The 16470-nt window shown below is 36.8% G+C and overlaps 1 protein-coding gene across 1 annotated transcript in view; it reads right to left on the bottom strand.

Annotated features, from left to right (window-relative positions):
* The window catches only part of LOC137614911 (diacylglycerol kinase eta-like), a 773025-nt gene that overhangs the window by 583127 nt on the left and 173428 nt on the right, over positions 1-16470 (bottom strand). The gene's annotated exons all lie outside the window — the stretch shown is intronic.

Genomic DNA, 16470 nt, shown 5'->3' with positions numbered 1-16470 from the left:
CTAATATATGATATCTCCGTGGACTCTCCTGGTTATACAATAACCAGTGACAGACATTTTGGAGGGTAGGTATCCCTTGACAGACAATCTGAAAAGAGGTGCTAATTGGCTCATGATCCAACTAAGGAGATACCAAGTAGAATTTTGTTTACAATAGCTGTGGATCTCCTATAGTATTCTGGTGGTAATAATACACATTTTAGTGGGAGGTTACCCCCAGACAGACAACACAGCGATTGGGAAGGGGAAGACAGGATTTAGATCCAACTTAGAGACTACAAAGTAAAATTTACTCTACAATAGCTCTGTATCTTCTGGAGTACTGTGGTGGTAATGAAATACATTTTAGTGGGTGGTTACCCTTGGCAGACACCCTAACAGATTATCATTATTATTATTATTATTATTATTATTATTATTATTATTATTATTATTATTATTATTATTATTACAAGCTAAACTACAACCCTAGTTGGGAAAGCAAGATGCTGTATGCCCGAGGACTCCAACAAGAAAAAATAGCCCAGTGAGGAAAGGAAATAAAGAGGTAAATAAATGATATAAGAAATAATGATAATTTATAAAATATATTATAAACATTAACAACAATTATACAGATATTTGATAATTAAACTATTGAAGGACTTATGTAAGCCTGTTCAACATCAAAATATTTGCTACGAATTTAAACTTTTGAAGTTTGACTGATTCAACAACCCGGTTAGGAGGATTATTCCACGACTTGGTCACAGGTGGAATAAAACTTCTAGAGTACTGTGTAGTATCAAGCCTCATGATGGAGAACGCCTGACTATTAGAATTAACTGAATACCTGGTAATATGAACTGGATGGAACTGTCCACGAAGATCTGAATGTAAAGGATGGTCGGAATCATAAAAAAAATCTTATACAACATGCATAATGAACTAATTGAACGACAGTGCCAAAGATTAATATCTAGAGCAGGAATAAGAAATTTAATAGACTGTAAGTTACTGTCCAAAAAATTAAGATGAGAATCAGCAGCTGAAGACCAGAGAGGAGAACAATATTTGAAACAAGGTAAAACTAAAAAATTAAAACACTTCTTCAGTGTAGATTGATCAACAATCTTGAAAGACTTTCTTAATAGGTCAATTTTTTGTGAAATTGAAAAAGACACAGTCCTAATGTTTCTCAATAGTAAATTTGCTGTAGAGAATCATACCTAAAATTTTAAGTCATAAAAAGTTTAAGAAACATCATCAATGCTGAGATCAGGATGTTGAGGAGCCACTGTCCTTGACCTACAATCATACTTTCAGCTTTGTTAGGATTCAACTTCATACCCCATAATTTACACCATGCACTAATTTTAGCTAGATCTCTATAAAGGGATTTAGCAACCCCAAATCTGCTTTCAGGTGATGGAATTGATGCAAAGAGATTAGCATCATCTACAAATGCAACAAGCTTGTTTTCTAGACCAAACCACATGTCATGTGTATATAGTATGAAAAGTAATGGGCCAAGAAAACTACCTTGAAGAACACTGGATATCACATTCCTATACTCACTATGGTGTCCATCAACAACAACTCTACGCAATCTATTACTTAAAAATTCAATAATGCTGCTAAGAAACGACCCACCCACTCCCAACTGTTTGATTTTGAAAACAAGGGCCTCATGATTAACACGGTCAACGGCAGCACTAAAAACAAGGCCAATCATATGAACTTCCTGACCACAATCAAGGGATATCTGTACAGCTCTGGAGATTGTAAGAAGGGCATCACAGGCTCCAAGGCCTTTACGGAAACCAAATTGCAAACTAGGGAACAGAAGATTACCTTCAGCAAACCTATTAAGACGTTTTGCCAAAAGACGTTCAAAAACTTTCAATAATATGGGAGTTAATGGAAATGGGCGGTAATCGGTTGAACGTGAGCTACCACAAACACATTTACATAATGGAGTAACATTAACAATTCTCCAACAAGTGAAACAAGCTCCTCTTCTTGCTAACTTGCGCAAAATAAGATAACTTTGGAGCTAAGAATTCTGCAGTCTCTATAAAAAACCAAAGAAAAATACCATTTGGGTCTACACCTCCATAACCATCAAGGTCCATCAAGAGAGCTTTAATTTCACGAGATCAAATAGCTAAACTAGTTAGTTTTGCCTCAGAAAAACAGGAATTAGGAAGTTCGAGTTTCTTATTACTCTGCTTGCTGTCAAACACATCTGCCAAAAGTGTTTCCTTTTACTTTGGACAGTAAGTGCCAGAGCCATCTGATTTATGTAAAGAAAGAACTGTTGCATCTACAGAATAGAGTGCATATTTAAGGGTAGGCCACCACTTATACTCCTGGGTTTTATCAGAAAGGGTTTCTTTTATGATTAAATTGTATTCTTTTTCAATTGAAGCATAAACACTCTAAACAAAAGCTCTAAGCTTAGCATAGTTATTCCAGATCAAATCTGATCTGTTACCCTTCCAAAGGTGATAGGCCTCCTGCTTCTCCAAATAAGCACTTCTACAATCATCACTGAACCATGGTTTGTTCTTTACTCGGTACTTTAGTACACGACAATGGATGCGCCTATCAATTATGTTGACTATACTCTCATTCAAAGGGACTACAGGATTATCACTACTATACAAATGTGACCAATTCAAACCCAAAAGATCATGCAAAATCCCATTCCAGTCTCCTTGAGATTTCATATAAATCTTATATGAGTAAGATACATCAGGGACAGGCTGCTCAGTCTTCACTACTAATGAAATCAAGGTATGATCAGATGTCCCAACTGGAAAACCAACCTTACTTATTATACCGCCAGGGGAGCTGGTGATAACGGGGTCCAAGCAGTTACCGGACATGTGAGTGGTTTCACTTATGATTTGCTCACAGCCCGTTTCAGAGGCAAAGTCTAAAGCTCTTACGCCACGACCGACTGGTAAGAAAAACAGAATTTAACCACTCACTATGGTAAGCATTGAAATAACAACAAAGACAAAAGAGGCCTTTCTATCATCTTCTTGTATCTTAGCCATAATGTAAAGAAGACAATTGAAGATAGAATCAACCATGTCAGGATTCCGGTAGATGAAAGACAAATAGAAGTTGTTGTGCTTGCCACAAACTTTTATGACATCCACATTCATAGCAGAACTTATGAGAAGCAGGGTTCTCATTCCTAATATACACCGCCATTCCTCTGGCCCTAGGGATGGCATTGCGTTTCAACATTATGGGCTTCTTAAAACCAGTTATAAGGAGCTCAGATGAGTTCCTCATGTTAGAAACCAAAGTTTCTGAGCACAAAAGAATATCATACTGTCTGAACGAAACTGGAAGGTCTTGAATATTTGCATGAAGACCACGAATACTGCAATACAGAAGACGACATTGACGAAATCTAGGACGTACTGGTCCCGGATTTTCCTCAAATGTCTCCAGAGAGCATAAGAATGAATGGTAATAAAAAAGATTAATCATACTTAAAAATCAAAATAACAAGAATGATAATAAACAATATGTAGAGAAATATAAATAAAGTAATTGATCAAACTCATAGACTATAGAAAAAAGTAGGAAAAACTGGTCAACATGGAAGGATAAATACCCTCCAGGATAGCCACTTCAACTGAAGGTAGGACAGTAAGGATGGTTTTGAAAAATAAAAGAATCAGATAAGGAAAAGCCAACCTCTTGATGAACCACTGAGCATCCATGGCCTTTCTATTTAACCTGCCCAACACACCATTTAAAAAACAAGAGGAAGAAAAAAAAAGATAGAATAGTGTACCCGAGTGTACCCTAAAGCATGAGAACTCTAACCCAAAATAGTAGACCATGGTACAGAGGCTATGACACTACCCAAGACTAGAGAACAATGGTTAAAGAGTCTATTCTACCCTTACCAAGAGATATAAAGGTAAACTACACTGATATTTACAATATAGATTACCTACAGTAAGCCATTGTTGAAATGTATCGATTATCTTGATATATTAGTAGATAATTCCTTTACAGTCTATATACTTCATATCTGAATAATAAAGATATCATTTGTTTGCTTTACATAAATAAAATTCAGTTGTAGGCCTATAATAATTCGGTCATATTATTACTTTGTAAAGCAAGCAACTGAATTTAATTACAGTACTCGCTTGATATTTGTTTATGAGACGAATATTCATGTATCAGTGTCTGGAAGACTGGCACTGTGAAGCATCATTTGGTTTTTATCAATATTAGATTTATTGCCGAATACCATCTATGTGCAGTACATAACGTTTGTAGAATAAATAATAATGTGCATCTATTAAGTAAGTGGTAAAACAAATTTAAAACATACGTTGTAGTCAGAGTACATAATAATAAATATGGTATAGCATACTCGGTTTGTTTTATCGAAGAGGGGATAACTTCTTTTGGTTTCAGCTGCTTTGCATACTAATGCAATTGTGGATACACGTTGTAAGTGTTTATTATTATTAGGAATGAATACCCTTGTAAGTTGTCACTATAGTCGTTTTTTTATTTAGGAAGGGTAAAACATAATATGAGTGGCTGATAAAGGACACAGACAATCTTTTTATTTTTTAAACAATCTCTTCACTCCCAACATTTACACTCTCTTCAGACTATACAGATATGAATTATAAGAACTACACCAAAAAAATAATCACCCAGCAATATTTAATTTTGCTTGTATTCTTTACATTCAATGTAAAGAAAACAAACGAAATGAGCAAGAGTTTATAATCAATAACCAACCAAAAAATCTCCAAGGTCAATAAGAGGAGACAGATACGTTGGTTGACCTTCAAAGTATCCAAAGTGCATAGGATTATATTTGTTAGGTTTAGTGTGAAAATATCATGCTATGCTCCTAATATGGAAACAAGCGTGGAAATATCAACATAAACTACCTTATCTGTTTCATGTTCTGGCATTAAAAAGACCTGGAATATTAGCCACATTTCCAGTATTCCTCGCCTTCGCTAGCCCAATGTCAAATTATCATTTATAGAAAAGGAAAACGAAGACCATTTAACATCATGGAAAATTTATAAGTTTCCCTGGACATCTCATCCTCTAAGAATCCAGACAAAGTGTCTTTGTCTTTCTTTGTATGTGCTATATATGATCTGTGAACTAGAGAAATCCTCTAGCTAATTTTATTTTTGAAAATCATGAGTGGCACACGTTGTATCGCAATTCTCAAAAAGAAAATTCAACGTGTTCAGTATCTTGAGCATTCTTTGGCACCGAGCTGATAAGAAAACTCCCAGTGACAGTTTAGATCAAACACAGTTTGGATGGAATAAAGATGATAAAGCTTTTATTTCGAAATGGTCTGAGGAAAACACAGTACCAATAGTCCTCGTCCAGAACACTATTACTTGCACGGATATTGATCACAATGAAAGATATGAACAATGCACAGATGAAGTGATGAAGACACAAACACAGATATTTGTCAAGGCAATGATTTTGGTGCAAAATATTATCATTATGATGCCATGACAATATAAACTCAACATTACTGGTTTTCATGTGTAATTTGTACTTGTTATTTATTTTATTCTTAAAAAGCAGTAGATATAATAAATGGTAATAAAACAGTTTGTTATTTGTTAATCTGAGGTAAAAGGATATGATTATATTTCTGTGGTAAATTTATATGGACATACTGATTGAATCAGTGGAACTTAAGAAGTTCAAACTTGCATTGGATATTTTTTTGTTGAATAGGCTGACAGAAGCCTCCCTTTTTAGTTTATGAGCGAAAGATCTATTTTAATGCTGTCACTGTTATTAAAATATTTTATGTTAATCATTCATTACTTCTCTTATAGCTTATTTCCTTTCATTGCTGGACTATTTACCCTGTTGGAGCCCTTGGGCTTATAGCATCATGCTTTTCCAAATATGGCTGTAACTTAGATAATAATAATATTAATACTACTACTACTAATAATAATAATAATAATAACAATAATAATAATAATAATAATAATAATAATAATAATAAAAATAAAAATATAAATAATAATATACCTTTAATGATATTGTGTATATATTAATTTGAGTTATGGAAGAGCGAGAGATGGTTTCCAAGTGTGTATGAAACACGTGTGGTAAAGCGTAATACATTTCATAGGATTTTCTAAAAGTGATCTTTATTAAATGTTACGGATTTATTATTTCGCTATATGTTAATCCGTAATATATTCGATCTGTACAAATAAGTTGGTGTATACTGTTATGAATAACGGATATTTATAGTTCCCCTTTTTAGGGGAAGGTGTGACAAACAAACTTAAAATGCAGACATTTATTTGGTATACTGTTAGGAAAAAAGAAAAACAGTTTAGTCTTCCTGTTCTTATGTTAAAGTGATACAAACAAACTGGAAACGCAAACATGAATAATAATGCATAGAACAGTTGAGAATGGTGAAGAAGGATTGGACTGGATTGATAAAAGGAAATTAACTGACCTAGATTATGCTGATGATGCTTTCCTTATAAGCAGAACAACATAGGATTTGCAACTTGCTTACCGTAATGCATGAAATATTACAGGAGGTCGGGCTTAAGATAAACAAAAGAAAGACAGAGATGATGAGAACGGATTATGCAAAGGAAGATGAAATATCATTAGAACGAGAAAGGATCAATAAGGTAGAATCATTTAAATACTAAGAAACTATGATTTCCCATATAAAGGTGGAAGATGATGATGACGATGATGATTAGGGCATTTTGTTTTATACATTTTTTTTACAATGTTTAAATTGTGAGATTATGCTCTTACATGTAAATATGGACAGACTGTTTTCCTAAGCGAATTGAAATTATTTTCAAATAAGATTAATCAGTAAATGTTAAGGAAATTAATTTGTTATTAATTCAAACAGTAGGTAAGGTATATAACACTATAATACCTTCAAGTATGTTAAGTCTGCAGTAAGCCTATAAAAAGGAACGTTTATCGATATTATGATCCAAGTTGTGTTAAGGTTCTCCTCTTCGTTTTTTTCATAAGCAGTTTCATTAAATGTTACGGATGAATGATGCAACGTGCGTAAGTAATATACAAATAGTTTTAAAAGTGATTTTTCTTTTATATAATCTAATATAATGAGAAAATAATTGTGATGTGATGAGACTAAATTAATACTTGGATGTAAGGCCTATTTCGTTAGCAGTTGTTAATGTCTGTCTGGGGGTAACCACGCACTAAATGTTTGTCATTAACATCACGCTACTCTATGATATGCAGTGCTATTATAGGGAAAAAATTTACATGGTATGTCCTCATTTCGATTTAGATCCTTTCTTCCCCTCCACACTGGTTGTGAAATATCTGTCAGGGGGTAACCACCTACTAAAATGTATGCCAGTACCACTGCAGTGATCTATATTATGCAGTGCTATTACAGTGACAAATTTTACCTAGTATGTCCTAAGTTGGATCTAGATACTGTCTTCTTTCCGCACTCCTAGTGGGGTGTCTATCAGGGAGTAACCACGCACTAAAATGTATACCGGTGGGAGTACAATGTTCCATGATTTGCCAAGCTATTGTAGTGAAAAATTTTACGTGCTATTTCCTAAATTGGATCATCATATGTTCCCCTACCCACCATTTATGGAGTGTCTGTCAGGGAGTAACCACCCAATACAAAGTATGACAGTAGCAGGGCAGTGATCTATGATATGCAGTGGTATTGTAGTGGGAAATTTTACTTGGTATTTACCAAGTGGGATCTAGATCCTATCTCCCCCTCCCCTCTCATTGCGGGGTGTCTGTCAAGGGGTAACCACCCACTAAAATGTATGTCAGTAGCAGCACAGTAATCTATGATATACAGTGCTATTATACTGAAAATTTTTACTTGGTATTCTCTAAGTTGGATCTAGATCCAGTCTCCCCCTCCCAGCTTCTTGTGGGTGGTCTGTCAGGGGGTATCCACCTACTATAATGTGTGCAAGTAGCAGAGAAGAGATCTATGATATGCAGTGCCATTGTAGTGAATAAATTTACTTGGTATTTCCCAAGCTGGATCTACTGTAGATCCTGTTTTCCCCTCCCAACTCGTTGTGGGGTGTCTGTCAGAGGAAATCACCCACTAGGTAGTATGTTAGCCAGAGCACCAGCCACCTGTTGATATACTACCACTAGAGAGTTACGGCATCTTTTGACTGGCCAGACAGTACTACATTGGATACTTCTCTCTGGTTACGGTTCATTATATCTTTGCCTACACATAAACCGAATGGTCTAGCCTATTCTTTACATATTCTCCACTGTCCTCATACACCTGACAACACTAACATTACCAAACAATTCTTCTTCACTCTAAGGGTTACTGCACAGTAATTGTTTAATGACCACTTTCCTTTTGCTAAGGGTAGAAGAGACTCTTTAGCTATGGTAAGCAGCTCTTCTAGAAGGAGGACACTCAAAAATCAAACCATTGTTCTCTAGTCAAGGGTAGTGCCATAGCCTCTGTACCATGGCCTTCAATTATCTTGGGTTAGAGTACTCTTGCTTGAGGGTATGCTTGGGCACACTATTCTATCTAATTTCTCTTCCTCATGTTTTGTTAAAGTTTATATAGTTTATATATGAGATGATTATTTTAATGTTGTTACTCTTCTTAAAATATTTAATTTTTCCTTTTTTCCTTCCCTCACTGGGCTATCCTGTTTTACCAACTAGGGTTGTAGCTTAGCAAGTAATAATAAAAGTAATAATAAAATGTTTGTCAGTAGCAGCACAATGATCAATGATATGCAGTGCTATTGTAATAAAAAAATTACTTAGTATTTCCTAAGTTGGATCTAGATCCTGTCTTCCCCTTCCCATTCGTTGTGGGGTGTCTGTCAGGGGGTATCCACCTACTATAATGTATGCCATTAGAGTACTCTTGTTTGAGGGTACACTTGAGCACACTATTCTATCTAATTTCTCTTCCTCATGTTTTGTTAAAATTTATATAGTTTATATATGAGATGTTTATTTTAATGTTGTTACTCTTAAAATATTTAATTTTTCCTTTTTTCCTTCCCTCACTGGGCTATTTCCTCTGTTGGAGGCCCTGGGCTTATAGCATCCTGTTTTTCCAACTAAGGTTGTAGCTTAGCAAATAATAATAAGAGTAATAATAAAATATTTGTCAGTAGCAGAAGAGTGATCCATGATATGCAGTGCTATTGTAATAAAAAAAAATTACTTAGTATTTCCTAAGTTGGATCTAGATCCTGTCTTCCCCATCCCATTCGTTGTGGGGTGTCTGTCAGGGGGTATCCACCTACTATAATGTATGCCAGTAGCAGAAGAGAGATATACAATATACAGTGACATTGTAATGAATAAATTTACTTGGTATTTCCTAAATTGGATGGATATCCTGTCTTCCTCTCCTCACTCGTTATGGGGTGTCTGTCACGGGGTAACGCCCACTAAAATGTATGTCATTGGCAGCAGAGTGATCAATAATATGCAGGGTTATTGTGATGAAAAATTTTACTTGGTATTTCCTATGTTGTATCGAGATCCTATCTTTGCCTCCCAACTCGCTGTGGGGTGTCTGTCAAGGGGTATCCACAAGTAGCAACACAGTGTTCTATGATATGCAGTGCCATTGTAGTGAATAAATTTATTTGACTTTTCCTGAGTAGGATCTAGATCCTGTCTTCCCCTCCCCACTCATTGTGGGGTGTCTGACTGGGGTTAACGAGACTCTAAAATGTATGTCAGTAGCAGCACAGTGATCAATGATATGTAGTGCTATTGCAATGAAAATTTTTACTTGGTATTTCCTGAGTTGGATCTATATTCTGTCTCCCCCTCCCCTCTCGTTGTGGGGTGTCAGTCAGGGGGTATCCATCTACTATAATGAATGCCAGTAACAGAGCAGAAACTATGATATACAGTTCAATAGTGGTGAATAAATTTACTTGGTATTTCGTATGTTGGATCTAGATCCTGTCTTCCCCTCCACACTCGTTGTGGGGTGTCTGTTAGGGGACAGCCACCCACTAATATTTATGCCAGCAGCAGCACAGTGATCCATGATATGCAGTTCTATAGAAGTGACATATTTTACAAGGTATTTCTTAAGTTGGATCTAGAGCCTGTCTTCCCTTCCTCACGTATTGTGGGGTGTCTATCAGGGGCAAACCACCCACTAAAATGTATGTCAGTAACAGTACAGGGATCCATGATATGCAGTTCTATAGTAGTGTCATATTTTACTTGGTATTTCTCAAGTTGGTTGTAGATCATGTCTTCCCCTCCCCACTCCTTGTAGGGTGTCTGTAAGGGAGTAACCACCCTGTAAAATGTATATCAGTAACAGCGCAGTAATCTATAAAAGCAGTGCTATTCTATTGAATAATTATACTTGGTATTTCTTAAGTTGGAGCTAGATCCTTCATTTCACTTCCCACTTGCTGTGGTATATCTGTCAGGGGGTAACCACCCACATAAATGTGTCAGTAGCAGCATTGTGATTTATGATATGCAGTAATATTGCAGTGATATATTTCAATTGTTATTTCCAAAGTTGGATCTAGATCTTGTCTTCCCTTCCCCTCTCGCTGTGGGGTGTCTATCAGGATATAACCACTCCATATTATTTATGTCAAAAGCAGCGCAGTGATCTATGATATGCATTGCTATTGTAGTCGAAAATTTTACTTGGTATTTTTCAAGATGGATCTATATCCTGTCCTCCCCACCCCACTCCTTGTGGGGTGTCTGTCAAAAAGTAACCAGAAACTAAAATGTATACCAGTAGCAGGATAGTGATCTATGATATGCAGTAGTATAGTAGTAAAAAAAATTTACTTGGTATTCCCTAAATTGGATCTAGATCCAGTCTTACCCTACTCAATCATTGTGGGGTATCTGTCAGGAGATAACTACCCAATAATATGTATGTCAGTAGCAGCACAGTGATCTATGATATGTAGTGCTATTGTTGTCGAAAATTTTACTTGGTATTTTTCAAGTAGGATCTAGATCCTTTCTTCCAATCCCCACTCTTTGTGGTTTGTATGTTAAGGGGTAACCTCACACTAAAATGTACACCCGTAGCAGCGCAGTTGTAGGGTGTCTGTCAGGGGGTAACCACCCACTAAAATGTATGTAAGTAGTAGCGCACTGATCTATGATATGCCGTGCTATTGTAGTGAAATATTTTACTTGGTATTTCCTAATTCGAAACCAGATCTTATCTTTTCCTCCCCACTCATTGTAGTGTCTGATAGGACGTAACCACCCACTAAAATGTATGCCAGTAATGGTCCAGTGATCTATGATTTGCAGTGATATTGTCAAGAAACATTTTATTGGTATTTTTCAAGTTGGTTCTACATCATTTGTTCCCCCTCCCCACCCACTAAAATGGATGCCAGTAACAGGGCAGTGATCTATGATATACAGTGCTATTATAGTGAAAAATGTACTCAATATTTCTTGAATTGGATCTAAATCGTGTGTTCCCCTTCCCACTCATTGTGGGGTGTCTGTCAGGGGTAACCACACTATAAAATGTATGTCCGTAGATGCACAGCGATCTATAATATGCAGAGCTATTCTGGTGAAACATTTTATTTGTTATTTTTTAAGTTGGAGCTAGATCCTTTATTCCCATTCCCACTTAGTGTGGTGTGTCTGTCAGGGGGTAGCCCCCACTAAAATGTATGTCAGTAGTAGCACAAGGATCTATGATATGAAGTACTATGGCAGTGAAAAATTTTACTTGGTATTGTCTAAGTTGGATCTAGATCTTGTCTTCACCTTCCTTCTCATTTTGGGGTATCTGTCAGGATGTAACTACCCAATAATATGTAAGTCAGTAGCAGCAGAGTATCTATCAAATGCAGTGTTACTGTAGTCAAAAATTTTACTTGGTATTTTTTTAGTTGGACCTGGATCCTTTCTTACCCTCCCCACTCGTTGTGGGGTGTCTGTCAAGGGATAACCACACACTGAAAAATATACTAGTAGCAACGTAGTCATCTATCATGTCTTCCCTTACCCAGTCGTTGTGGGGTGCCTGTCAGGGGGTAACCTCCCACTAAAATGTATGTCTGTAGCAGCGCACTGATCTATGATATGCAGTGCTATTGTAGTGGAGAATTTTACTAGGTATTTCCTAAGTTGGAACTAGATCCTGTCTTCCCCTCCCCACTCGTGGTGGGATGTCTGTCGTGTGGTAACCACTCACTAAAATGTATGCCAGTAGGAGTACTGTGATCTATGATATGCAGAGCTATTGTAGAGAAATTTTACTTGGTATTTCCCAAGTTGGATCTAGACCATATCTTCACTTCCCCACTCATTGCGAGGTGTCTGTCAGAGGGTAACCACCCACTAAAATGTACGTCAGTAGCAGTGCAGTGATCCATGATTTGCGGAGCTATTGTAATGAAAAATTATTTACTCTGTAATTCTTAAGTTGGATCTAGATCCAGTCTTCCCTCCCCTCTCGTTGTGGGGTGTCTAAAATGGAGTAACCACCCACTAAAATGTATGTCAGTAGCAGCACAGTGATCTATGATATGCAGTGCTATTGTAGTGCAAAATATTACTTGGTAATTCCTAAGTTTGACCTACATCCTGTCTTCCCCTCCACACTTTTTGTGGGGTGTCCGTCAGGGGGTATCAACCAACTATAATGTATGCCAGTAGCAAAGCAGAGATTTATGAAGCAATGACATTGTAGTGAGTATATTTACTTGGCATTTCCAAAGTTTGATCTACAGTATATCCTAGGCTTCCCCTCCCCCCTCATTGTGGGATGTCGGTCAGGGGGTAACCACCCACTAAAATGTATGTCAGTAGTAGCGCAGTGATCTATGATATGCATTGCTATAGTAGTAAAAAATTTTACTTGGTATTTCTCAGGTTTGATCTAGATCTTGTCTTCCCCTCTCCACTCATTGTGAGGTGTCTGTCAGGAGGTAACCATCCACTAAACTGTGTCAGTAGCAGCACTGTCATATATATGCAATGGTATTGTAATGAAAAATTTTACTTGGTATTTCTCAACTAGCATCTAGAACCTGTTTACCACTCCCAACTCGTTGTGGGATGTATATCAGGAGGTAATCACCCACTAATATGTATGCCAATAGCAGCGCAGTGATCTATGAAATGCAGTGCTATTGTGGAGGAAAAAATTACTTGGTATTTCTTAAGTTAGATCTAGATCCCTTCTTCTCCTCCCCACTCGTTGAAGGGTGTCTGCCAGGGGGTAACCACCAACTAAAATGTATGAGAGTAGATGCACAGTGATCGATGATATACAGAACTATTGTAGTGAAAAATTTTACTTTGTATGTCTTAAGTTGGATCTAGATCCTGTCTTTCCCTCCCCACTTGTTGTGGGGTGTCTGTCAAGGGGTAACCACCCACTAAAATGTATGTCAGTAGCAGCGCAGTGATCTATAATAGCCAGTGCTATTCAAGTGAACCATTTTACTTGCTACCTTTTAAGTTGGATCTAGATCCTTACTTCCCCTCCCAAATCGTTGTGTGTGTCCTTTAGGGGGTAACCAGCCACTAAAATGTATGTAAGTACCAACAAAGTGTTTTATGATATGCAGTACTATTGCAGTGAAATATTTTACTTGGTATTTCCCAAGTTCTATCTTGTCTTACCCTTCCCTCTAGTTGTGGGGCTGACTGTCAGGAAGTAACCACCCAATAATATGTATGTCAATAGCAGCACAGTGCTATTGTAATGATATATTTTACTTGGTATTTCCTAAATTGGATCTAGATCCTGTCTTCCCCTCCCCACTAGTTGTGGCGTGTCTGTCAGGAGGTATCCACCTACTATAAGGTATGCCAGTACCAACGCAGTGATATATGATATGCAGAACCATTGTTGTTAATAAATTCATTTGGCTTTTCTTAAGTTGGATCTAGATCCTGTCCCCCCCCCACCCACTCGTTTTGAGATGTCTGTCAAGGGGTATTAATTGATTGATTGATATAAAGTTTTCAGGCATCCTGACATCTAAGGTCATTGACACCGATATCATTTATTTTATAAAAATAAAAGAATATTCAATTAAAACCATGAAAGTTGAATGTCATTATAGAAGTTATATAGTTTTCAGACGACCTGCTTCTGAAATATATCTAAAAATGCCACTCGCATAGTAGGGCACATCATGTCCATGAATCTTGGCAAGGAGGAACCTCGAGCCTCAAACAGACATCTATTTCTTAATTTATTATAATTGGGGCATTCAGTCAACAAATGCCTTACTGTTAAAGGTACTAAACAGTCGTCGCAGCACGGTTGGTGTTGGCCCTTTAGCAGAAAATCGTGCGTCAACCGAGTGTGACCAATACGAAGACGACAAAGAGATATCTCTAATTTTCGGGGCACCATGTTATACCTCCAAGGAGATATAACATTTGTTACTTCTCTCATTTTATTGCCATCTAGACTATCCCAGTGCAGTTGGCATTTATTGCAAAATAATTTCTTGATGTTAGGTAGGAAATCATTACAGGGAATGGGATACCTTCTTGGCAGGAACTGGGATGCAGCATTCTTCGCCAGTGAATCTACCTTCGCATTCCCACACACACCTACATGTGCTGGGACCCAACAAAATCGAACCTTTATACCTGTCAGTCCAATAATAAAAAAACATTCTAAAATCTTTAAAACGAGAGTTACTAGAATTAAAACTTTCCAAAGGACACTCCTTGCATCACTAAAAGAGATAAAATTACCCTCCTTTACCAACACTATTTTCTCAATAGCAGTTAGTATGCCATACAGTTCGGCAGTAAGTATGGAAGCTGTTCAAGGAAGTGCACCTCTACCATTAAAACCATTACTATGTACTCCAAATCCAATGCCAGCATTAGATTTGGAGCCATCAGTATATATAATCGTCGATCCCCTATCTTCTAAAACATGTTCCATAAAAATTCTGAAAGGATAAAGAATTAGGGAGTCTTTGCAATCTAAACTAACACCAAATAATAGAAGACATTCAGTAAAGGTCTATAGGTAACTCTCCTGCATCAACTAGGAGACGCTCCTGTGGACAATCTAATATCACCATGATATATTGAATCTAATATCTTTAACCGGCTTGGGGTGGCTGAGGAGCATATTTCACATCCATAACTAATTTTGGAAAAAATCAAGGACTTGTATCATTTTAAAATAGTATTGCAGTCTGCCCCATGATGTATGGGGTAATACTTTTTAAATATTCAGAGCCTCGAGATTTTTAGCTTTTAATGCTTTAAAGTGAGAAACCAATGTAAGCCTACAATAAAATATCAAACCTAACAATTTAGCTTCAATTACACACGGGATCCGTTGACCTTTAATGTATATATCTGGGTCTAGATGTACTCCCGGATACGACAAAAATGGACAATAGTAGTTTTACTTGTCGAGAACTTAAATCCATTCATATTGGCCCACTGCATAATTTCGTCCATAGAGAGTTGTGTTTTTCTCTCAACCATTGCCATTCTAGCTCCAGCAAATATTGAGAAATCATCCACAAATAATGTTGAGATAACATCCCGGGGAATGACTTAGGATATCCCATTAATTGCTAGTGCAAAAAGGGTTACACTCAGCACACTACTCTGAGGAACTCCTTCCTGACATTTCTCTCTGATAGAGTTTCCCCCAAGCTCACTAGAAAAACTCTATGTGAAAGTAATGACTGAATAAATAGTGGTAGCTCTCTTTTTAATCCTAATTCATGAATTGTTTTATGTATACTATATCTCCATGTGGTATCCTATGCCTTTTCAAGGTAAAAAAAAAAGACTGTCACATGGTGCTGTTTGGAAGCAAAGGCTTCACAAATAACAGACTAAAGTCGTATCAACACATCAGTTGTTGAGTGGATTTTTCAGAATCCACATTGAATGGGTGATAAAATACCTTTCTTTTTAAGGTACCATATCAACCTTGCATTTACCATCTTCTCCATGATTTTACATAAACAAGATGTCAATGCAATAGGTCAATAGTTTGCTGCTAAAATACTTGTTCTTATCAGGTTTTAAAAATGCTAAAACAATGGCTAGTTCCCAAACACTTGGGTAACTATGATCATGTACTAATTTGGATCTAGATCCTACCTCCCTCTCCCTAGTTATTGCCGGGTGTCTGTCAGGGAGTAATCACTCACTGATATTTATGTCATTACTACCACAGTACATTATGTAATGCAGAGGTTTTTAAGAGAAATTCTTAATTAATATCTCCCAAGTTAGATCTAGATCTGTCTCTGCCTCCCCACTCATTGTGGGGTGTCTATCAGGGGGTAACCACCCACTGAAATGTATGTATTTACCGCCACAGTATCTAGGAGATGCAGAGCTAATGTACATACAATTTTACTTGGTATTTCTAGATCCCAATAAACCACCTTATTAGTTTGTCTGTCACTG

This window comes from Palaemon carinicauda, chromosome 21 (genome assembly GCF_036898095.1).
Source record: "Palaemon carinicauda isolate YSFRI2023 chromosome 21, ASM3689809v2, whole genome shotgun sequence".
Classification (NCBI taxonomy): domain Eukaryota; kingdom Metazoa; phylum Arthropoda; class Malacostraca; order Decapoda; family Palaemonidae; genus Palaemon; species Palaemon carinicauda.
Note: the sequence above shows the minus strand (reverse complement) of the source record. Positions and strands in the feature narration are given on the sequence as shown.